This window comes from Dermacentor andersoni, chromosome 10 (assembly GCF_023375885.2).
Source record: "Dermacentor andersoni chromosome 10, qqDerAnde1_hic_scaffold, whole genome shotgun sequence".
Taxonomy (NCBI): domain Eukaryota; kingdom Metazoa; phylum Arthropoda; class Arachnida; order Ixodida; family Ixodidae; genus Dermacentor; species Dermacentor andersoni.
This window is the reverse complement of record NC_092823.1, coordinates 131,074,322-131,099,063: the sequence shown is the minus strand read 5'-3', so window position 1 is coordinate 131,099,063 and position 24,742 is coordinate 131,074,322. Positions and strand designations below refer to the sequence as shown.

Here is a 24,742-nt window from a genome sequence, read left to right as displayed (position 1 = left end):
GAGGGCATGTGAAGGAGACATGATCTTGGATTACCGTACCAACTCGCCCAACTTTCCATCCTTTTGCATGTGAAGAAGTTAACGCGGTCGTTGACGGCTGGAGTAGTGACCAAGGTCATCCCCTGCAACGCAAGGAGAACAGTGAACACCAAACAATGAACAATTGCAATCGCAAAGAAATTGACTACTCACCGTAGCTGCCGCGCGGCCGAGCTCCGGTCAGGACCGGAGGCGACTTAAGGTCGCCGCAATAGCTAAAGCTGGCGAGGAAATTTCCGAATTCCGTTTGCTTCCGTGATTCCACATTTCGCTCGATAGCACTGACGCGCCCGGGCTACCTTGTCACGAAATAGTGGGGTCGGGTCGCAAGGCAATTCGGAAGGGTCCATGTCCATGACGCAGTCAAAGAGGACGGCTATCAGCTAAGCCTGAATCTACACACGCCGCCACACCGCACAAGTGGCCCGCCCGCCCTCTTCGATTCCGGCACGGAGAAGACCCATGTGGCCGCAGCTATACCCACATACTTTGGGGTTACAATTAATCCCCTAAACTAGCACAATTTTGAACACCGCTACACACAAATGACAGCTAACTTCTCAAAAGCGTGCGCCACCCTCGCCAACTTGGAGACCATCTAGCATCTTACATGATGAGCATTTAAGCTCGCTGCGAAGAAGTTGCTACGCAGGTCCGCGGTTAGTGGCCACGATCGAACTCCGATGTCCACAGTCGCCGGCCGAACTGCTAACGTGGAGCCATAGGCCGATTGCCGATGCATGTCATCTCATCTCATCTGGAACGTATGAAAGAAAATACTGTGCTGGAACCAGAGCAGCTAAATTGTCACGTAAATTCTTGCCGCGTGTCTGGGAGAAATTTCTCATTTACCACATGTACATTAAGAAAAAAAAAAGTATCTATAAGCTGCAAGAAAGTCTCTTCCAGAGCATTTGAAGTTGTAATCAATTCCTGCCAAATTATTGGTCGAATGGGTTTTAATTTCTTTTAGGTTAAACGACAAAGCAGCACGACAGCCCCCCCCCCCCATTATGCTCCTGTGTGATCGGCAGCTTGAAACTAATTATGAACGAGGCATAGTACCTTGATAGAATGTTCCTCCTTTAAACCTTGGACATGGAGCGTTATTGTCAGTCGTTCACGCCTTCTAAAATTTCATTATCTTAAGAAAGCAACCCAGAAATTACCAGTTGCATTGCCCAATCCACAAAAGCCTGCTTTAAACGCCATCCTTGCCTGAGAAAATGAAGCAGATATCACTCAGTGCCCAGTATGATGCTTCGTTAGGATTTCGTCGAATACACGATAACACGTAAAAAGCTGGTAGTCGTCACCCTTAAGTGAAGCAACTCCTCTCTAACAAAGTATGTTTTATCCAGCTTGGCTTAAACTTCAGGATTTAGCCTTGCCTGCACTACAATTACCACAAAACCAAGGTCGCTTACGTGAGCCTTATGCGAGGTCTTCGCAACTTGCAGTCAAATGCAGGAAGCTTAACCAGAGTTCGCCATATTCAAGATTCTCACATTTGGAAACTATGCACAACAGCATCTTTGTAACAGCTAACGCTTGACTTCAACGAATTATAGAACAAATGACTATTGTCGCTATCAGTACACTGCCCCAATAAAAAGCGACAAAACATGTTTGACGTCACGAAAGAATTTCCCACCTTTTGGCAACACTGGCTGGAACGTCTTGTGCACCGCCAGCGGAAATTGACAACTGGAAATGCAAAACGACAGAACTTGTTAACTACTCGTGGACAGAGACAAATTCCTCGTTACGCGATATTCACCAGCAGTGGAGGGCGAAGAGCACGTTCCCGTCTGCCAGCAGGACGCCATCGGTGAGGGAATGCAACAGACACAGTCGGCCACGGTACGAGTGGTGCTGAAGGGCATCTCCTGAGGAACGTTGGGAGGATGGCAAACGTGGAGCAGCGCACTGTATAGCAGACGTTGGGATCCTGAAGCGACAAAGAGGCTTATTTTTTGAACCACTCAAGGGCATGGCGATAGTACGAGTCGTCTGTACGCCGTACTTACCCGTAGCAGAACAGGGCGATGAGCAATGTCGGCCAGCGATACCGCACCGGCGTAGGAGAACGGTCGGTCACGGTACGAGTGGTGCTCAAGGACATCTCCTCTGGGACGAAGGCAGGAGATAGCAAACGTGGAGCTGCGCACTGGATATCCCTCGTATACTCGTGGGTCGCAATCAAAAGTAGAGGTGAAAATCCTGAAACAAGGCATAGACATGGTAGCGTTACGAGCACTGAGATGCAATTGAACACTTCACCGACATTCTGCAGCTAATGTTTGCGTCGGTTCGGCCTGCGCACGTGGGAAAAGCGGGATAGTTCGACGAGTCTTGGGCTGTTCAAGAGCACAACGCCAGAAGCTGCCTTTAGGGACACCGTTCGCTTGATTACTTAGTCCAGCTCCGAACAGTAACACGTGTGGACCACTCTGCACATAGAGACAGCGCAGCGATACTTGCGAACTGTAAAAGGCTGTACCGGCAACGCCATAGTCATCGGACGTCGTACTGCTACCAGCACTCGGACAGCCGATTAACAAAGGTTGCGGCGCTATGCAGACGAGGACGAAGTCAGACAAACGACACATGCGGGCGCCAACTTCGAACTGCTTTTGCACCAGAACCTCACACAATTTTATGCAAGAAACAAGTGAAAACTAATCGCAGCAGGGATAAGCAGGAGTGATAGGAGTCAACACTGCTCGAGGCCACTGCTTTGTACTTAATTATTGCGGATACATATGAGCACGCGTGCACTGCAGGCGTAATCCTAGAATCCAACCAAATGTGGTAGCTGCACGTTCTAATCTCAGCCCCGATTACAGGCTATCGTTTATGAATGACATCTTTTTTTACAATGCTAGAGACTGCGTGCTAACGCACTTATTTCCTGCCTTTTTATGAAGGAAGCCTCGCTTATCTCCCATTCAGTGCGGTTTCTTGCTTTGAATAGAAAGGTCGTTTTCTCGAGGAGTGGAAAACAGACAGCGCTTGCAGTGGTCTGCCAAGTGGCCGCTGATGTTGCTGTTGACCGCCGACCGGTGCTCGCTCGATCGTTGAAGCATCGTCCCGTTTGTCCAATATATACCCTGCCGCAGTTTAGCGTAATATTACAAACCCCATCGCTAACACAATCGGCATAACGTGTGACGTGCTTTCTGGAGCATAGGCGGCAGCATATTCGCAATCGAACGGCAAATTCTGCCAAATTTGCATGGAGTGGGAAACAACCTGCACATCGAATCCGGCTGCGACCATTTTAATATTGTGGGATAGCTTATCTACGTACGGAATTATGGGCGTGTGTATTTTCTTTTGACTTCGCACTTTTCCCCCCGGTGTTTTACCGTCCGCAAAGGGATTTCGCACATCCATAATAACGGAGGGAGGAAATCGCAACAAAACCGGCAACAAGACTGCTCGCATGACTTCATTAATGCCGAGTGGAGACACGCGTTAGGTATTCCCGTCTTGATCTCTTTAGAATGTGCACCGTCAAATGGGAGAAGGCTTTTCTTACTCCTTGGGTTGTACATCCAGCACACGTGAGCTTTCGTGAAGAAAAGTTTAACGTCCAGAAATTGAATTGAGTTATCCTGTGGGCAATTCCCAGGTGAAATCTAGTCCACCGGACTGTCAAGAAGGCGTTAATTCTGCCACAGCAACGTCAAGGCTAGTCTCATATTTGAAAACACAAGGTAGTAAACCACGTATCTATGAATCCATACTACTTTAAAATTGCCGATTACTGGCCTACGAGCAGTGTATCACTGCCGATTATCTGTACTGTGATTAGTTCTCACTTATGTGTCTTGTACAATATTGCGCGGGTTCTGGTGAATAAACAATTTGAAGTTGGCGCCCGTATGTGTCCTTTGTGTCTTACTTCGTCCTCTGCATAGCGCCGTAACCTTTGCTTTTAAGAGATGAACGAACTAGCTCAGCAATAAGTTTTGTTAAATTGCAAATTAATCATCTCGCCTACATTGTGCAGGTGAGTGAATTCCTCGTGCGAATGCACGAGGAATTCGACTTTCGTAGTGGTGGTCATAGACTCCGACTAGGAGGGGGGGGGGGGGGGGGGGGCTCCGGGACCCGAGCCCCTTTCGGAGTTTTCCGGAGGGAAGGGGCGCTGAGCCCCCTACGGGCGATGCCGAACTCCCCCCCCCCCCCCCCCACACACACACACACACACAAGTTGTCATTACTAGATCTTTGTAACCCGCCTCATTTGCGGTTTATTTTTCCTTTCCTTGAGCATTTCACTTGAAATTAATTTAATTACTACTTTTAATTGTAATTCTTTTCATACTTTCGCTTTACTTTTGCAAATTCTGACAGTAGAAAGACGCGCATTAGAAGCACTAGCGGCGGCTGCCTCGTCCGTAATTTCTCATTTCACGATTGTTTTAAACTTCCTATGTTAAAACCATGCACATACACAATATGGACATACAGGACAAAGTTTATCATATTTTTAAAGAGATGAAGGTAGCCAATTAAATTTTTCTAATGGTATGGATAGCCTATGCCTAGAGAATGAATACATTGCTGTAAACGCTTCAAATTGCTATGCGTGATTTGACCATGAAAAAAAAAAAACTATAGACTTCAGTGACCCCTTGGGCACAGTCTTACCAATGGCGTGTGAAATGCAGGTGATTGTGTGTCTCAGTATTTCTTCTCTTTCGAGTAAGCAATACTAGCGACTCACGAAAAAAAAAAGATATAATGTACAACATTAAGGATGGAAACATCGTCAGTTGCATGAAAAGGTGAATTATACGCAGGGTGTACCAACTATCATGCGGCAAGATTAAAAAGATGAATGCGTAATTCGAATAAACCTAGTGCTTATTGTTTACAGCAGAGTGAAGTAGCTGCCAGTAATCTTTTCGTTACCGAGATTTAATTAAGTAAATGTAATTATCTAACTCTACACGTACTACACTATCAGAGTATCAATGAGGCATTTGAAGGCACAGCCAAGGTACATTTAACTGCGGTATTTTCAGCGAAGTACGAATTCTGTACTAATTTTTTGATGACAGATAAAACCCGTGAAATATGGCGAATATAACGTGACTGCGCTCCCACCCGCATCATAAAGCAGCGTCCTCGAACAAGCTCATTCTAAGTTATTCAGAACTAACCAAAGGAAATGAAAAAATCGCGATCGAGCTGGTGCCTTATCTGCCATGCCCCGGCCGAAGTAACACGTCGCATTTGGTATTAGTTGGAAACAAGCTGCGATAGCCGTTTTCTTAGCGTAGGTAAAGTGCACGGATGGTTTTTTTTTGCCACAATACCAATTACCACAAAAGCGAATTGACAACGTCAGTGCAAATGTTTAAAGGTGCGTTTTGTTTCGTCCCAGTCGCCATGTCTTTCTCTAATGAGCAGGAGGTAAACACGATCCTTTCCTTAAGTAGGAGCTGAAAATAAGAGGGAGGCCGCAAATGTATATCAGTCACGGAAGTGTGACGGTAGACCAAACGCGATGACTATCACAAGAAATTATGAAAACCTGAGAAACCGGCAGCTTCAAGAAACAATGACAGAAAGCTGAGCTAGTTGGTAAGGATCCATAATGCAAAAAGGGGTAAGGCGTGCAGACACGGACACAAGAGACTGAAAAAGATACTTGGCCCATGGCCAACTGCGGGCCTTCAAAAAAGAGCGCTTCTTGCTCTGAAAAAGTTTTTAGAGGAGACCAACATTTTGGGAAAATATTAAGTATTGGATGATCCGAATACGCTAAATGAGTTACATAAACGTTGTTCGTGGTGCATAGTTGGTTTATGTGGTGATCGCAACTTTTACGCAATACGTATAATTCTGTCCTGTACTTGGAGTGTATTACAAGTGTTGTGTGTTTGGGCTGTTCAAAACATCGGACTTCATATATGCGTACGTGGACTGAACTCATGCACAGAACTTTGCGACTCATGTACTGTTGGACTATATTTTTTACTGATCCGGTGTTCTACTGAGTGTCATATTTAGTGTCGCTATCTCCCTTTTTGCGCAAATTTGTTTCGTCTGCCAAGTGACAAGGAGTAGCCGGTGCCACCACATAAAGGCGCCAACCTCTCCTAACATTCACTTCAATAAAAAAAAAAGTAAACACGAACTCCGACTATCAGCTGAAGGAAGCACCGAGGCAAAAAAAGAAGACAAAACAATCTGCGCATGCTCTGGAATGGTAGCACGACGTGTCAATCGGGTACACGTGCCGATCTACGCGAGAGATAACTGTGAAGGCAATTGATCTCTTGCTTATGTAAGGTAATGGAAGGTTGACTCAGGCAAGAACTTCCATGATTGACACGCAATGCCTCGAGCATAAGACGCGTGTCTTCATTGTTTTGCCTGTACAATATCGAGCATTCAACTCAGGCGCGCAGTTACAATCTTGGCAATGTAAAGAGAGATTAGAAGGCGATCCACCGATGAACTACCCTTTATTTTGCATTGGCCTTGATTTGTACACCGCCCCGTTTGAACTACGTATAAATGGCCACAGCTAAAGGGAACATTATATACCACACCTGACTGGCCAATCCTGATTGCCAATTCGGCTCATTTAGAAGTGGTATATTTACTCTTGAACGCATCGGTTTTGCCTTTGCTCTACACGTTCGTCGATTCACGGTCTATTTCGCTTTTATTTTTTGACAAGAACCTGTTTTTGCAGCACGTACACACTAATGAAAAATAAAACAGTCACTTTAATTTCGCTTTGGTCCGAAGCAAGTTTCTGGCGCGGAATATAGCTTCGCGCGGCCTCTTTCGATGCGGTGCGAGCAAAGCCGGGAGTTGGAAACACACTATGGCTATCGCATCGTTTTTCGCATTTCGTGCGTGCAGTCAGAGCGGCGCTTCGGTCACGTTATCACTGGCCTTTGTTGTCAACGTGATCAGTCGGACTAGAGAGACTGATAATGAGTGGCGTAGAAGTGAGAGGAAGGAATAGCTGAAAAGCCGCAAAACCTATACTGTTGGTGCTCCTTCCGCGCCATATTTAAGGTGATGCGATGTCTTCAGGTTTGCGACGGGCAATGCAGCTGCTTTCAGTCAGCTGATTTGAGGGCGCTGCTTTGTGATGCGGGTGGGAGCGCTTACGTGGTATTTTTCATACTTCGGGAAGTTTTTTTTTGCCAGTCGGAGAAAAGTGCAATTAGTACGTCGCTGAAAACACCGCAATTAGATGTCATTCTTGGGCGCCGTTGAAAATTAGGACAGCACTTCTTGGGTTAGATAATTGTGATTACCTAATTAAATCTCAGTAACGAAGGAAATACTGGTGGCTACTTCACTGTACTGGAAACAATATGCACTAGCCGTTAATGCAAGACTAGACGAAAGGCAAGGACTTATGTGTAAGCTCCTGAATTCGCGACTAAAAGGATATATTAGTGAGGTGGTAAACTGAAAAAAAAAAAAAAAAATACAGAAATCGCCTATCGCGAACGACTGCACGAAAAGTACGAAAAATCTGAAAGCTTGAGTACGAGACCAAAGAATGCGCTCAATACAAGTGTCGCTCGCGTTCGAAAAGCTTTGCAACAGCAATCAGACACGTCTGGTTCAACCGAAACAATGAAGTGCCATTGCGAACAAATGCGCATCCATTCGAAATGACGGAATTTACGCAAAGCTTGAAGCGGTTCATACCGGCGTAGTTCAGACAGAAAACAGGCGCGCGCATGGTCTCTCGCGTAATCGCGCTATATACACAATGCGACATGTTACGTAGGGTTGAACTCGTCCGTGTCCCGATTATGCCGGCTGCTTCATCTGCAATCACCCTTTCTGGGAATGTGCCATTGCACCACCTATTTCCTGGCCGATCACCCGTTGTCCGGAGAAAGTGAAGTCGGCGCAAGAAACCGATGAACTACGCGCTAGCTAGCGCACAGAGTGCAGGCTAACACATTGGCACTCAAGTCACTGAAGGTGGAGACCGAGTTTCGCGCCGATGTTGAAAGCGCTGAAAAGAGGAATTGCACCGGAGTTGCCAGCGCAGTGCAAATCAAAGGAAGCAGCGAGAAACAGCTTAGCCGCGGAAGATAGCGTGCAACGCAATAGAACATGAAAAGAATGAGGAAAGTTTGGACAGGCTTTTGTCGTTTATGCGAGAGCAAATATATTTTCCGGAAGAAACAGCATGAACAGGAGGATAGTTGCGATGTAAAGAGACGACCGACAGCTTTGAAGAACGTCCAGCTTTTGTAGCTTAGAAAACAAGCAACCTGTCATGCAAGCAGAATACCAGACAACTGAGGACTGTCGTCGGAACAAGAGAATGACAAAAAAGGCCATTCTCATCGAGAATTCAGCACGTTGCACATGCACCCGGCCAGAACTCCGCACGTATTTGTACAGCAAGAGCGAAATTAAAGTTATGCAAAGAAATACATGCTACATCTGTGTTTAGAACAGTGCGGCAAGGAAAGGCAGAGCAGGTCACAACACATGACCGACGACGACGGCTGCTCTACAGGCAACTGAAATTGTAAAGCACAATTATGTGCTTTTGCAGACAGCTGTAGCTTGGATAGGGGGATGAACAAGGTTTCAAACATTGGCGTTTGTTATTAGAAAGCGGAAGCTACCGGACATTTATTGAAGCTGGATTAGCAAATGAAACGAGTGTGAATGCGACAGGAAAGGCTGAGGATTGGTTCTTTCGGAGGAGACGAAAAATTCAAAGCACCTATAGCAAAGCGAGAAAACGAATCAGCCACGGTAATCCAAGTCCTACAATTCGAGGTCACATCTCGGTTGTCGGGAAATCGGAAAATTAAACTGAAGCTACAAGTGGCGGATGACAAGCAAAACAATTGCAACAGACGCCATAGGACTACTGATCGACTCAGATTATTGGGCGTTCTTCGCTAGCGGAACAAAGCGAAAGCAAACCGATGGCAGTCGAGACAATACAGCCTTGGGTGCTGCAAGGCCCTTCGGAGTGACTAGTGGCTTAAGGACAGCAGAGGGGACAGCAGAGAAAACAGCGCTAAAATAGAAATAAAAGTAGATATAATAAAAATAGAAATAAAATATAGCGCTCTGTTCTTTATTCTGTCCCGTCTGCTGTCCTTGCGCTGTTATTCAAAATTTAAAGCATGTTTTTCGAACAAGCCCAAACCTAAACCTTGCATCAGAGTAAACGAAAACAAATCAAGCCCAAAATTAAGCAGTCATGATTCTGAAGGATGAAGCTGCAGAAACAATTCAGCAAGGGCTACACAAAGGTTTTGGAGCTTGGAATCAATCGGGATCACAAAAGACAGCTGCAATACTACAGAAGCTGAAATTGAAGAATTAGAGAGTAAGATAGTACAAATGTCACTACCAAGTCAACTTGCTGTGGAATGAAAACATACGTTGACTTGAAAATCCAGAAAAACGTAATGAGAACTGAACTGACGAAAAGGTTAAAGAAAAACGAAGACATGCTGCGGCACTCCGATCACGCGATCTCTGAATATATGAACTTGGGAGCCGCGGAAGAGGTTCAGGAATCCTCATAAACATTGACTACACTGTTACCACATTGCACATGTCGCGGTTAGAGTAAGAGTAACAGCATGGGTACTTGGATTCATAGACAACGCAAGAAAAGATCACAAGGGACCGTTAACAGGGAAACTGCAGAAACATATTGGATGCGAGAAACAAGTACTATGCAAACAAGTGGCGATGCCGATTTAAGCGCCAAGTCCTTTAAAATAAAATGGACAAGTCTACGGCAACAAGAATGTGTCGTAAGACAAGGGATGTTCGCACTACAGCCAAGAATCAAGCCGGCACGTCATCGTACTTCCAAAGGAAGGGAAAAACACGGGGAAGGCAGGCGATGGAAATTCTTGACGCTGAGCAATACTAGGTAAAAGCGGGAGCCAACGTTTCGACAAGTGGGCTTGTTTTTATCAAAGTGATATATGTGGCCTTGAAAAAGACAATCCACTTGTCGAATCTTTGGTTGCCGCTTTTACCTTGTTCTCGTTTTACTCAACGTCCAAAGGGTACGGGTATTTCACCGGACTACTGACACGCCACATTAATACTGCACGGCAGACTTCAAGCAACGCTAGCGCAACTACTGGCTAAGTCCTGAATATTGTAAAGTCGCCAAGCTGTAAAAGAAAGAGGCATTACGCAACACCGGTCACTCAAATGCCGCGCCTCTCGGCGGACATAATGAATTGTGGGGTTTTACGTGCCAAAACCACTATATGATAATGCGGCACGCCATAGTGGGGGATTCTGGAATATGACCACCTTGGATGTGCACTTAAATGTAAGTACGCATGTGTTTTTTCATTTTGCTACCATCGAAATGCGGCTGCCGTGGCCGGGATTCGATCCCTCGAACTCGTGGTTAGCAGCGTCGCGGCTGACATTCAACGAATCGGGGCCATTTAAACTCGTGGAACAATTTATGCGAAAAACAAATACGAGATTGTAAAACAATACGTGGCAATTTTCTCCTGCGCGGTAACGAGAGGAGTACAATTGGAGGTGACCAATGACATGTTGACATCCACTGCTGTACAAGTTTTCCGGCTTTTCACAGCACGACGGGATATGGCTGCCATAAACTACTCGGACAACACCAGTATACCTTTACAAAAACCGAGAAGAAAATCAACGGAATGCTTGAAGCTGTTTGGCAGGAACGGGTGAACGGTTACTGCAGTATAGTACATCAAACAGAATGGAACAAAACAGCGGAGTGCGCCCCGGGGTGAAGAGGATTTACGAACGCCTCATACGAAGCCTGAAGCCATCGATGCCGAAAAGAGTCAAGAAAACCAACTTAGTGGAGGAGCTACGAGCAATTGTAGCAGAAATTGAGGGAGCGCTTAACAATTTACCGTTAACTTACGTGTATGGCGATCCGAACGAGCCCCTGTCACTGACGCCTGCAAACAGGCGGACGGCAACAGCTTCAAGACGAACAAACAAGGCCATACAACGGAGGCGTTAAAGCGTGGCGAAGTAGACGCAAACTAATGAAAGCTTGGAAGAAACGACATCGCAAATATCTCAAGAAAATAGTAACTAGTGTCGAAGCCAAAACGTGACAGGTAAAACCATTGTCCAAATGCGATGAGATGTTAAGTGAAGACCGGGATCCAAGAACAATTTAGAAAATGTGCCGAATTGAATAAGGTTACCCTGGACTCAACGAAATAACAAGAGCTTATATACTTCGGACAGGCAACGAAGTTTCTCCGAAGGCCTGTGAACATCTGCCCTCTCGAAGGGCGATTAAAATCTAGCCTGCCATATAGCCTATCTCAGGGCAAGTTGGAAGGGCGGGAGCCTGCAAAATATCAAGGCACCAGAAGACGAAGAGCACGAGAAAGGCTATTTGTCACGAGCTACTTCAATAGACCGTTCATGCTCGATGCATCACCGGTCTCGATCGTTTTAAGATTAGCAACATGCAGCGATCACCTGAGAGCAAGTTGCGGTATGCGCAGTACGTAACCTATCACTTGTTGACCGATCCCTCGCTGCGGCTATGTGCCACATATGTATATTGTGGGTTTGGCACGTAAATGACCATAATTTAAAGTTTGCCACTTCTTATACTCGCCGTGTGACGCAATGATAGAGCTAACCTTACTCGCCGGCTATGAACAATGACGCACAAGCAAACACGTGTCATTATTTCCTGTGCGCTACGTGGACAAACAGGTGGTATACGGAAGGCAACGCATCACGTGAACTCGCCAGTCGAGTGTTCAGTGCTATACTCAACATACGAGGTGAAAATCACCGCCAATTGTCGCCGTCAACGAAAACAGCTTCGCTTACATCGACTCCGATAGAGCGTGGGACCCGCATAATTTGCTGTGCACTATCGCGCTTAACGAGCTAGAACTTGCGAGAACGTGGCAAAGAGACCACGTGTTGTAGCTCCTAAGCGCGATAGTGCCTGCACTAGTTCCACCTGCTGTGCTGTCAGTCGAGAGCGGCAGCGGTGGCACAGGACACTGCGATGGTACGAAGCGTGTTTAAGTCATATTTACCACGATTATCAGGGCTCCAAACGAAGTCTTCTCTGCCAGTAGGACGCCATGGGTGTGGAAATCCAATGGAGCCAACGCAATCAGCCACGGTACGAGCGGTGCTCAAGGCCATCTCCTGTGGGGCGTTGGGAGGATGGCAAACGTGGAGCAGCACGCTGGATATCCTTCCTACTCGTGGTCCGCAATCTCGAAAGCGGACCACGGGATCCTGAAACGAGAACAATTTTTTTTTTAACCACTCGCGCACGTAGCTGTACTACTATTCGTCTGTACGTGGTATTTACCCGTAGTATTGCATGGCGATGACCATGGTCTCGTCTGCCAGCAAGACCACACCCACGAGGGAACACAGTGGGCCGTGATAAGAGCGATGCTCTGGAAGACAGCGAGGACAGTAAGCTCACATTGAAAAAAAAAACAGCAACAATGGCAGTGAAATGATTAGCTTACTGTAGCTGCTGCCCGGCCGAGCTCCGATGAACACCGCAGGCGACTTCCGGCGTCGAGCTGCTGCGTAGAGCATGATTAGTCCCTAAAAGCTGGCGAGGTAATTTCCGAATGCGATTTGCTTCCGTGAATCCACATTTCGCTCGATAGCACTGACGCGCCCGGGCTACCTTGTCACGAAATAGTGGGGTCGGGTCGCAAGGCAAATCGGAAGGGTCCATGTCCCTGACGAAGTCGAAAGAGGACGGCTGTCAGCTAGCCTGCCTAGTGTGAGCTAAGCCTTGTGTCAGCTAAACCTGAAGCTACACACACCGCCACCCCGCACACGTGGCCCGTCCTCTTCGATTCCCGCACGGAGAAGACCCATGTGGCCGCAAGCCATGCCCACGAAACCTCGGGCTTACAGCTAAGCAACAAAACTAACCGTACGTTACTTTGTGATGTAGCTATACATCTTAGTGAGCGCTAGCTAGCACAATTGAACAAAGAGTTAACTTCCCTAAGGCGTGCGCCACCCTCGCCAGCTTGACCATCTATAGAAAATGCACAGAGCACAGGCCTGGTGAGCGTTTAGGACGCTCGATGCGAAGCTCGCAGAGACGACGCTCGCCGTGACGAGGGGTTGCCGCGCAGGTCCTGGGTTAGTGGCCACGCTCAGTTCATCCACAGTTCAATAGTCCAGGCATCGTCGGGGGGTGGGAACGCGCACAGACAAACGAACGAGTAGTCGGCAGGTACAACTTGCGACTTCACGCTGCGCCGGCTCGACCGGAGTGTCGTTGGCGTATGGTAACGTAGCATACGCACCGACGGGTGAAGTGCCAGCTGGCCGTCATAAACTCCGGGAGCTCGAAAGCAGGGAGAGGAACTGCCGAGACGGAACCGGCAGGCGGGCCGGGCGACAAGTCTCTCGAAGCGTGGCTCACGTTTTGCAGGCCCGGGGCACGAAGCCAGTGCTTGTAGAGTCGGCCTAAGGCGGGAATAATGCGCTGCGTGCAACTTCGACAAGCGCTGCTACTGTTAGCGCGCAATTAGGACCAGCTGGACCTCGAGGTATGGTGCGACGCAGAAGGCAGCCGACACGAAGCAGGCCGAAGTGGAAAGAAAGCTCAAAATGGCGGCCCAAGCCACCGGACGCTCGCTATATGCCCACGACGAGCACGACGCTAAGCTCCTCGGAGCATGCGTTGATAAGACCGGGCATTTCTTTTCTTCTCGCATTGGTCTAATGTTGAACTACGTCACTGGCTCGCTAGCCGCCGCGCCGCTGTTATCACCGTGATCGGCGATGGTAAAACAAAGGAACAAAGAAAAAAAAAAGTCGCAGCCTGCATACAGTTGCCGAACTCGGAATGTTCTAGAAGCTTCCACATGCTTCCACTGTGTTCTTGGACAGCAATGGCGTTAGCGGTGTCGCCGTAGTTTCATCGATATACAACCCGCCGACGGAACCTTCGCGGTTCCGCGGGCGTCTTCCCTATCGCATGTCTGTCCGCGAGCATGACTTGCAGCTGACGAGCGCACGCGGTAACATGTTTCGCGTTCTCTGTACACGTCGTCGCCTGCTTTTGGCGCGCCGTTTCTCTTCGAACAAAAATTAAAATTAAATCCTAAGCGTTTGCGCGTAGAGAAACACATCGTTTGCGTTCCAGAACCACGACCCGATTAGGAGAAACGCCGTAGCCGGGAGACTGCGGGTTGATTTTTATCACCATAGGGTTCTTTGATGCGCATCTAAGTACGCGAGCGTTTTTAGCATTTCGTCCGTTATCGAACTGCGGCTACCGCGGCCTTGATCGAACGCTCGACCTGGAGCTCAGCAGCGGAACCCCACAGCCACTCGGCTACTGCGGCAGGTTGCTTCGCGCTGCTGTAGTGAGACGGGTTTGCCATCGATTAAAGGCTTCCGCATTCCAAACGTTTGGATCCTTGCATGACTTGCACCACTTGAGCTTTTCCCGGATGTCGTAGTCCTAAAACGCTAGCATCCCGTCTTTGATATAGCAACGCAATAGAAAGGCGCTAAACTAGAAGAGTTAATAGAAAGTTGTTCTTATACTCTGAATGGCTCGGCGAAAAGACATTGCTAAATATTTCGGAGCAGAAAATCTCACGCATGAAGGTTTTGTAACCACAAGACCATGACGAATTATTCAATAAAGCACCTAGTAACAATTAACATTTTTAAACAGATTTCAATTCCTTGTTTAAAAGCTTTCTTTACTAAAGATTAATACATTTCATCCCACCACCAGCTTCCTTCGCTTTGGTCTGGCCGATGGTATACTTTGTTTGCTTCATAGTTTTGTCGTAACATTATTTAAATATTTTGTTTTTGCTTTACGTGGCGGCCCCTCAGCAGGACCCTAGCTGATCTGTGGCATTCTCGTGACGAACACGGGGTCGCCGGTTCGGTGCCTGCGGCCAACGAGGGCGGTTGCTTAGCATGGGAGCCAAATTTAGCGCAGGGTAAAACAACCTTTCAGCTTAGCTTAAAAGCTATACGCCCGATAGCAGAGATACAGGTAACAAAGCAGCTGCGTGTCAAGTCAACAAACCATTTGTAACCATGACAACTTCGATGAACACTGCATGATTTCCCCCCCCTCCAAAAAAATTGTGCACGTGTTCTTTTTTTTTTTTTTCATACAGCTCCGAAATGCCAAGAGACAGCTTTACATGTCTACTAACAAACCAATTATACGTATGTACAATTACCATCGAACAGGGCACAATTGTCAAGAAAAAAATTTGAGGAGCCATTCCACTATGTGAAGGTGGATGACCAGTGAAGCTGTAGCATAGGTTAGACAAGGGTACATTAACTTCTTTCATCATAGGAGTTCACGAAAGAGGACAGAACTGCGAGAGCTCGCCTCGGGGAATTCCACAGACGGCGGTGGTGGCCGCTACAAGGCGAACGAAATAACAAATAAAGGAGACTTTGTTTGTGAAAGGCCGCGCTCGTGTACATTTAGGGCTTCTATTTCCTGGCATGAATGAATGTATAAGGACGTGTACTCCAAGACCCTTCTGCGGCCATGCATTTCTCGCCCAGCTTTATTTTTTAAGCGTATTTTCCTAGAGCATAGCTCGTTCCCGTCTCTCGAGTTGTGTAGACGGTGTTTCACGTAACTTAAGCCAAACTTGAAAAATATGCAAATGCCACGTAGCTGGACCGAACCAAGGTAATGTTATATGCCGTCGCTTGGAGATATTGATTTTTTTTTCATTCCGCCTAATCACGTAATAAGTGTTAATTAATTAACCAACTTCTAAGTTATTATATTTAGGTTAGAAGTGCCAATTAAAAAATTTGTACAGCAACATGAGAAAGGCCCGATACAGATTTCTGTTTCTCAATACGCGCCCACATAAAAGTTTTTCTGAGCGTGAAAGAAGATCGTATCGACAGAGTAACACAGCAACAGAGATAGAAGGGTTTCCATAAAGACGAAAGAGCGGGAAAACTAGGACTGCGTCAGGGCAACTTTGGTCAGGGTCGTCTGCTCACTGCATTATTGAGCCGAGGACCCGAAGGAGTGTGCACGCGAATGGTGCGACTTGACTTTGAATGTGGTAATCTGCGAATCGCCGAACTTAAAAAAATAAAAAATAAAGATAAAGCGCTTGGGTTTCGTTAGCCTGCCCGCTGGAGAGCCTAATACGTAGTAGCGTGCTATTCCCGCATACCGAATGCCACAACGGCAGGATGGTTGATGATGATCGCTATCCTTAATGGCATTCCCTTTGAATAGGGGTGGCGAGAAAATAGTTACTTAGCCTTTGCCAGGAGCTTACAGGATGACAGCCGCACTGGAAGCGACACCCCGTGACTCTTTATTCAACCGCATCTTGTTATGAACCTTTTTGTATAGATGGTTTTGCATGGACGTCATCGTAGCAGCCACCTTACGATACTAGGCATGTCGAGAAACATGTCGAGCAATTAGAAACGTGTCAGCACGACAGGCTCGTCTTGCACCGAGCGACAAAGCGATAACACTGACCAATGACGTAGCTAGGCGATCTGGCGCCCTGAGCCAGTAGGCCTTCGGCCCCCCTTTCTCCCCCCTCGGGTGCAGTCAGGAAGGCGAGGATATCGAACATATCCAGTGAGGGGGGGGGGGGGAGGGCTGATGTCCTGGCACCAGCACAGCCCGCCTTTGATACCGCGCACGTCAACCCCCCCTCTTCCTTTCGTTCCCAGAGATCGCGAATGCAGCAGGTATACACGCTGTTTTATTTTCTGCACGAAATAACACAGGGTGCAGCACTGATAACTTGTGATAAGCGCATCTGCACATCCGTTGTCAGCCTGCAAGGTTTGGCGAGCAATATGCAGTGAACAACGACACACCATCAAGAATCAAAACGATGTATGCGTGGTGATATGGTGCGCTGACGTCCATAGCTGACGTCATCGTGGCCGTCGTTTTCGGATTCTAACACGGAGAGAAGCCGAGTCCGTGACGTCTCGTGCGAACTATCTATCGGATGTTCTGGCAGAAGGAAGAAAAATAATAAAAAGATTCACTACAATTTAATGAATGTTACTGTCAACCCAGTCAAAAAGGAAAAAGAAAAACAAAGTTGGATTTTTGAATGGGATTCAACTGATTCCAATTGGACATCAAAGGAGGGCCAAGTTCCAATTGGGCTTCATGCAAAGTCCAGTTGGTTCAAATTGGGCATCATGAGAAGTCCAGATGGACATCTCTGGAGCTTGGTATGCCAATTAGTTCCAAGTGGACCCAAATGGAAGTCAAGAGTAACCTCCTGAAACAACAAAATAGTTTATAATTATAATGTTAGTTTTCAATTCAAAGACACTGCATTTTGGTGTGATCAAGGGAGAGAAGCATTTAGCTTTCTATCAAGTTAACGTTTTCTATATGTTGTAATGTGTGCAGTAAGGCATCTGTATTGCACACGAATTCAATGAGTTTATTGTGGTATCGGTGACCGTTCACCCACACAGCGTGCGATCTTAGCTATAGGTGGCACAGTAGCAGAGGCCGGCTTGCAGTTGGAGGCGCGAACATTCCCATTCTAATCAGGGAGCATAAATGCATTGCAGTTTACGGAATAATTGGTTACCACAGACGTTAAGGCAAGCAGTGGTAGCGGTATGCTGGTGCCACCTTGCGACACAGAGTTTAACCAGAGAGTAACAACCAAACATAGCACACCTACCTGCTGGTGTAAAGCACCGGCACTGAAGCAATGATGGACAGGCAGCTTTTCTTAATATTTCCTTCGAACACAACACCCATTCTTCCATGCAACAAGCGCATAATAGAACGTTTCCATCATGTTGCGGTTGCAAACATCGTCACAAAGTGCAATGACCTATGTTGCTACTGCCGTACATGTCTCCCATAACCTGGGATGTCGCGAATGGTTTTGAAAAAAGCTCAAGTTAACAAAATTTCGACCGAGAAACAGAACTCTTTATTGAGTCGATCATCTGCATTCGGATGCACCGAGTCTGTCCGCTGCGCTCCACATGCCTCGCTAAAGCAGTGCATAATTTGGGACTGTTGAAGTAGTTCCTGCGAAGCAGGGTTTTAAGCTTTCACTCAGGCCCATCTCCGATGCTGCCTATTCAAAATAATGTAAAAAGCAGAAAAGCTCTTCCGAGATAAACATCTTGAGAAAGTTCAGTTCTATTGACTGTTTGAAGCCAAATATTGATTTAAGGCCTGGATTTTTTTAAAGAAGTTTTCGAAAGCTGGTAAGTTCGAACAATATAGAAGCGTGAGCTTTAGAAATTTGTAGCTCTGCATCTAGTGCAGATGTCACAGTTCTGTCAATTGTATGCATGACAGCATCCAAAGCGAACGAATTGAAAAAGCAGATTTATATCTTACATGAGCTTGTTACATTATGTACAAGGTTTCTGCAAAGGTTCTACTGACAAATCAGTGATCTTTTTGAAAGCCATGTGTAACATATCAGTGTTGTCGGCTTTAGATCTATTATTAGGTGCAATTTACAGAATAATGACATTTGTTCTTCATTGCAGAGTTACAGAGTTGTAAACATGATAGTTTCGTTTTCTGAAAATTTGTCCTTTCGGTCAATTTTTTTGAATAACTGACAACCTAAATAAAAAGATTTGTGACCAACAGTCACTAGGTAGATCTTAAATTCTTAAATGCAACAAACCTCCCTAAATTTAGTGTTGTGGTTGGAGAGAAAAATGATTTCTCCTTCTTCATGTGTTTAGGAGGCCCCGAGCTAGAGCTTCCTCTTTTGCATCACTCAGTTAAGGTGTTCAGAGGAGTTTGTGATTCCCTGAAGTGTGCATGAGCCATACTTGAAAGTGAGAGGGTTTCTTGTGAGAATAAGCATGCAAATCAGTATTTATACAAAATGCTTGCTTATATTTAATTCCACCAGTGGAAATGGTCTTTTCTTCTGGACTAATTATTATTTTATTTAATCAGGAAATATGAAATTGATTGCTAATTTAACCTGCAATCATTGTACACTGGAAAAGAAAACAAAAAAGAAACGAAACTGCGTGATCCCTTCCACAATGTTCAGTTGTACTGAAAAGGGCACAGTTCTGAATGCCATGGTGGACGTCTCTGTATAGACAGACCGTCCCTATGCGTGCAACAAAAAACAGGTCTTGAAGCGCCATGTATATACAGCAGCCCTGAAGTGTGTATACAGTCACTTAGGGGATGGATTTTAAAAAATCCAAGCCCTCAATCAAAGTTTGGCTTCAAACAATGCCTGGATTTGAACTTTCTCTCTCAAATGCAACAAAGTTACAGGTACGATGCAAATGTAACATACCTACGGGTATGACATCTGACAAATACATTTCAGCTGATGACGTGACGATGTAATCATAACTGACAACCCGACACCTTCGAAGCCATCTAAGGTGGAGAGGATATGAAAGTCAACGAAGTCAACAGTCATAACCAAGAAGAGAATTTCAAAGGCAAGGGATGCAATAGAGGCGTTCCGTGATCTGCAGTCCTAATTTGCATAGCTTCTGGGTTTTGCTGTGGGGCACGCTGTAAACCTTGGCACAATAAGGTTGGCTGCAGTCGCACATTTTTTCAGAGAAAGTGTGCAAAGAAAAATAGCAACATATAGTATTTCACTAAATCTCTCTTGAATTCCTGTTAAATAAAGATTTTCTTATGTTCGAACATCCTTAGGCTGCACTGTTGTGAGAGGTACAATGTGAGACCTTTACAACGCATTGACTGTATACCGAAAGATTTCCCTGAGCACTTCATGTTAAAGGTATTTGACTGTATTCAGTAATTATGGTATTCAAAACTGGCTGTGTGCTGTGTGGGTTTTCAAACAACCCACTTTGCCTCGAATTTCTGAGTTGATTGTATAGTGTTACTGATTTACAGATGGCGCATTGTTGAACTAACAATAATACCTTATCCGTTCCGGCAGGAACTAATCTTGAGAATACCTATTTTATCAGCATAAAGAAGCTACTGATTTCTACTGGCTTTTCAAGCAAGAATCTATTAGTAATATATTTCTAAGATGTGCAGCAACATTACATTACGTTGGAAAAATGAATTGCTCTCTTTTGTCTTCGCAGCAAATATATACAGAAGACGCAGGAAGTCATGGCCGACTGCAAGAGACAACTTGCTGCGCAAGGACACGGGGTGCAAGCAAAGAACACAAGCAACTTGCATTTGCACAATAAAGAGTAGCTTCATTGCATCAGCAAACCATTCTACAAAAAACAATATTCAGCACTGCCAGGGATCTTGCTCGGTCAGCTTCATTTCCCTGCATTTAATATCTGTGAGGGCAACCGGACATCATGCTTTACAAGTGCCAGTTATTTCAGGAACCTGTCAGCAGCCCAACATATGATGTCATAAATTTGCAAAAAGTTGTTTGAGCAGCACCTCACGAGATGTGACCGCCATCCTTCACTGAACTTGTATGTCAATGCCGTGCAAGAACACTGAAATAACTTTTGGTCCGAGATCTAAAAGTGCCTTTTCTTTTTCTCTAAAAGAAACAATGCACTTCTTTGTGACATCAACATTTGTTACCTCAAAGGCACAGGGCTACTGCACAGCAATTAGGAGACAAACTCTGAGGGGCACAGAAGGAATTGTCATCATGGCAGCAAGGTCAAGAAAGCCTAGCATGCGTATCACACATGCTTTTTTTAGTTTATTCAAAAGAAAGCTTTACCAACCCTGCCTTTCATAATCAGATGTATTTGGAACACTCAAATGCACTCATTAAACCACTGAACGGATGTGAATAAAATTTGTTCTATTTAAGAGGCAAAGCTGAATCCTACCAACTGTAAGACACACAATTTTACTTTGAAGTTCACAGTTTCTGAAAAAAACAAGGAGAAAAATGGATTAGCTTCAAGAGGGTTGAATTGTGTCATTGTGCAAACATACTTCCCAGAGTTTGCAAATATTCCAAATGTCACATACGAATCAAATCTCTTGCTATTTGATTTGAGGATTCACTATTCAAAGTTGTCGAATTGCCATTCAATTTGAATAGTGTAGGGATAACAGTTCTTGCATTCTACAGGGTCCGATGCAAGCAGACTCTTCCAAATGATTCTAGAGCAGAATAGTTGTTATTGTGCAGATGAAACAGTCCCTGAGCAAATGCGTAGGCGGTATCATTTATGCACAGTAGTTACCAGTCGTTAAATAAGCAGGTAGCCCCTTGAGTTGCCTGAAAAATGGTTGTCTTGATTTATGTAAAGCAATTTATTACATTTGGCCCGTCTAACCATGTTTGTGTTTCCTCAAAACAATATATTATATGGAAGTGTTGTCTTTACTTGATCACTGAGCACTACACTCTACTACATACATCTGGTGACCTCATTACTGTCATTGTATAGAGTACAAAATAGAATAACCTTTCCTTTGTTTCACATTGAAATGCTTCTCAGTTGACCTGACATCCAGTGAACAGTATTAGACGCACTCAAATAGCATGAATAAGCCTTTTGCTACCAAGCAGACTTCAAGGAACATTTATACTTAATATTTTTTTTTCAGAAATTGGAAACAATCAATATTTTGACACCCCAACATATTTCACCATTTCTTTACATAGTCCAGTTCCGTTATTCGACGCAGACGGCACCGGTGAAATAGACAGAATTATATGACACGTTGCATTATGCAATGCAGAAAGAACGCCAGAACACAATGCTGATTTATTTGGCAGTACTTGCCTGATTCTAACATGCCCTCAAATCAAACACATGCCCACTTTGTATGTATCCAAAGTAGAAAAGTAATGGAGGAATGACATTAAACCTCCTAATCTGAGCATAAATCTAATTAATGTGCACACAATTCTTCTATGCAAAAAAAAAAAAATGGGCAAGGGTCTAATACGTGCTGCTCGATGATGGCCGGTTTTCTAAAGTTAGCTTCAGTGTTGTGCAATAAAGCATACGAACATCGTAAGTGGCTGTGGTTTTTATTCCACTGCACTGAACAGGAAATTTTCCACAAAATTATATTAAAAAATAAAAGAAAGATACATATTAGAATCGGGTAAATACCGTAATGAGACATGGTGAGCTACTGTTATTGCTTGAAAATCTTCCTAAGGAAGACCAAGAATAGGCATTTTCAATGCATTCTCTGTCCCCTAAGCTCTGTCGAGACATACGTTGACTGCAAAGGGGTCACTATCGGGGTCATGTTTTAATTGTCCGTTGAAGGACATAGGATCCAAAAAACAAAAGTTTGGGCCACAGAAATGTATAGACATTGGCCGGGACTTTAGGTCGGGATCAAGATAACCTAAAGATCGAATTAACCAGAGCCGAATTATTGGCAGTCTATTGTATATACAAGGTGTCCCAGCTAACTTGGACCAAGATTTTAAAAATACCCAAGAGCTCTAGAGAAATCGTACCGACTGCATAGTAGCCGTAATCATGTGTACTTACTGTTACGTTTTGCACCAAATGTGCCGAAAAGAGCAGACAAGTTCCAGGTGAACGATGTTTATTAACCCATGCTTGTGGGTTCAGGCTCGGGCAAGAAAAAGGGCACCACTAGCAAGCGGCACTCTGCTTTTAACACTTACTGGCGCATGCGCACTTCGCAGAGTGCTCTTATCAGCATGAGCACCAGTCGACACAACACCACCTTCCCTTTTAATAAAGCACACAGTCATTCAAAGTCCAGCTTAGAATCTGTCTGGTGGGCGACAATTTCGCATGGGGTGGTGTCTTTTTCATTTCATTTCATTTTATTACCTTAAAGACCTTTTGATAGGGGTATTACATAAGGGGTGGGAATACATTAGTACATAATTTGCATAATACATAACTGGACACGCAAACAACAACAAAAAACTACATGTGCTAAAGTGTTACATACGTCAGCACAAATACATAGACCTAAGTAATACAAACTAAAGTTGCATGAGCATATAAATCTGTTAACACAAGTCATTTTCATTGTGAAAGGTGCGCAGTGACACTCTCCATGAACGTACAAGAGCAAATGATGGTGGAGATTTGGTGGGGCAGGTTGTTCCAATCTATAGCGGCATGGAAAAGAATGAGGCGGAAAAGGTAACAGTGCGCATGCAAGGGCGGCCTGCTTGAGAAGTGTGATGTGTACGATGAGATGTTCGGGCTGCGGGGAGGATATAGGGTGGTTGATTAAGCGGGCTGTGATAAAACTTATGGAAAAGTGAAAGGGTTCTAGTGCGCCGGCGCGTACAAAGGGGAAGTAAATTCAATTCTTTCTTTAAGTAAGATATGCTCATGTCATATGAATAATTAGAATGGATGAACCTTGCGGCGCAGTTTTGAACGGCTTCGAGTGCATTAATGAGATATGTTTGGTGTGGATTCCATATGGCGGATGCATATTCCAGTTTCGGTCGGACTATTGACTGATAGGCCAGTAGTTTAACAGGTTTGGGGGCACGTTTTAGATGACGCTTGAGAAAACCCAGCGATTTGTTAGCAGATGAAATGATGTTACTGACGTGTGTTCGCCAGGATAAGTCGTTAGATATAGTAACACCTAGGTACTTGTAAGACTGCGCAGCACACACGGGAATGTTATTAATTGTGTATAGGTAAGGAAATGGGTCACGCCGACGAGAAAATAATCAAGTTGCATTTCTTAGGATTAAGTTCCATTAACCACCTATCGCACCATTGCTATAAACAGTTAATGTCCTCCTGAAGTAAGTCTTGATTAGATGTGCTAGTAATTGTTCAATAAATGACGCAGTCATCTGCAAACAAACGAACATTGCAAGACACGTGCAGGGGTAGGTCATTAATGTATATTAAGAAGAGTAGGGGTCCGAGAACGGATCTTTGCGGTACACCGGAAGTCACTGGTAGGTGGTTCGATGCGCGGTTGTTAACTGTAACGAACTGAGATCGGTTTGTCAAGAATGCTTCAATCCATCGCAAAATGTCTGGGTGAAGGTTCGCAAGAGAAAGTTTTAGTAGTAGACGTTGGTGTGGTACCTTGTCGAACGCTTTTGCGAAATCCAGAAATATTGCGTCTGTTTGGAGGTTAGAATATAAATTGGTGTGAATATCATGCAGGAATATGGCCAGTTGTGTTTCGCAGGAAAAGCCTTTGAGGAACCCGTGCTGTGAAGAATGAAAGTATTTGTTCGAGTCAAGAAATTTCATGATTTCTGTGTACATGACGTGTTCCATGAGCTTACAGGGCACACTCGTTAATGAAATGGGGCGATAATTAAGCGGGCTATTCCTGCCACCTGCTTTGTGGATGGGAACAACCTTCCCCACCTTCCAGTCATGTGGTATTTCACCAGTTGAAAGTGAATGCGAGAAGAGCAAACAGAGGAACACCACGGTGACATACTATTATTTAACAGTTTCGAATTAATGTTATCCACGCCGGTTAACAATGTGAGTTTAAGGTTGTCAATTAACAATGAGATACCATCTGGGGAAAATGTAATGGTTGGCATAACGCTTGTTTCATTAGCACACGAAGAAAAAGGGGACGTGGTAGGCTCTTCTGTAAATACAGAGACAAAAGCTGCATTAAAAAGGTTCGCACACTCTACATCGTCGACCGTTTCACCACCTTCATTGGTAAGTATTACACTGTGCCTTTCTTGAGGGTTTATCACCTGCCAGAATTTTTTCATGTTATTGATTAAAAGTT

General features: G+C 45.1%; 2 long non-coding RNA genes across 3 annotated transcripts in view; one reads left to right on the top strand and one right to left on the bottom strand.

Annotated features, from left to right (window-relative positions):
* Positions 1–20,287, top strand: part of LOC140213750 (uncharacterized) — a 224,240-nt gene extending 203,953 nt beyond the window's left edge. For both annotated transcript variants that reach the window (XR_011890679.1, XR_011890678.1), the window contains one exon: positions 20,152–20,287. This is a non-coding gene — a long non-coding RNA (uncharacterized lncRNA). The remainder of the gene's footprint in view (positions 1–20,151) is intronic.
* On the bottom strand, positions 1,706–2,253 carry LOC140213609 (uncharacterized). The gene is made up of 3 exons (XR_011890516.1): positions 2,070–2,253; positions 1,820–1,990; positions 1,706–1,746 (listed from the first exon to the last, which is right to left on the bottom strand). It is a non-coding gene; the product is annotated as an uncharacterized lncRNA (long non-coding RNA).
* Positions 20,288–24,742: the final 4,455 nt, after the last annotated feature.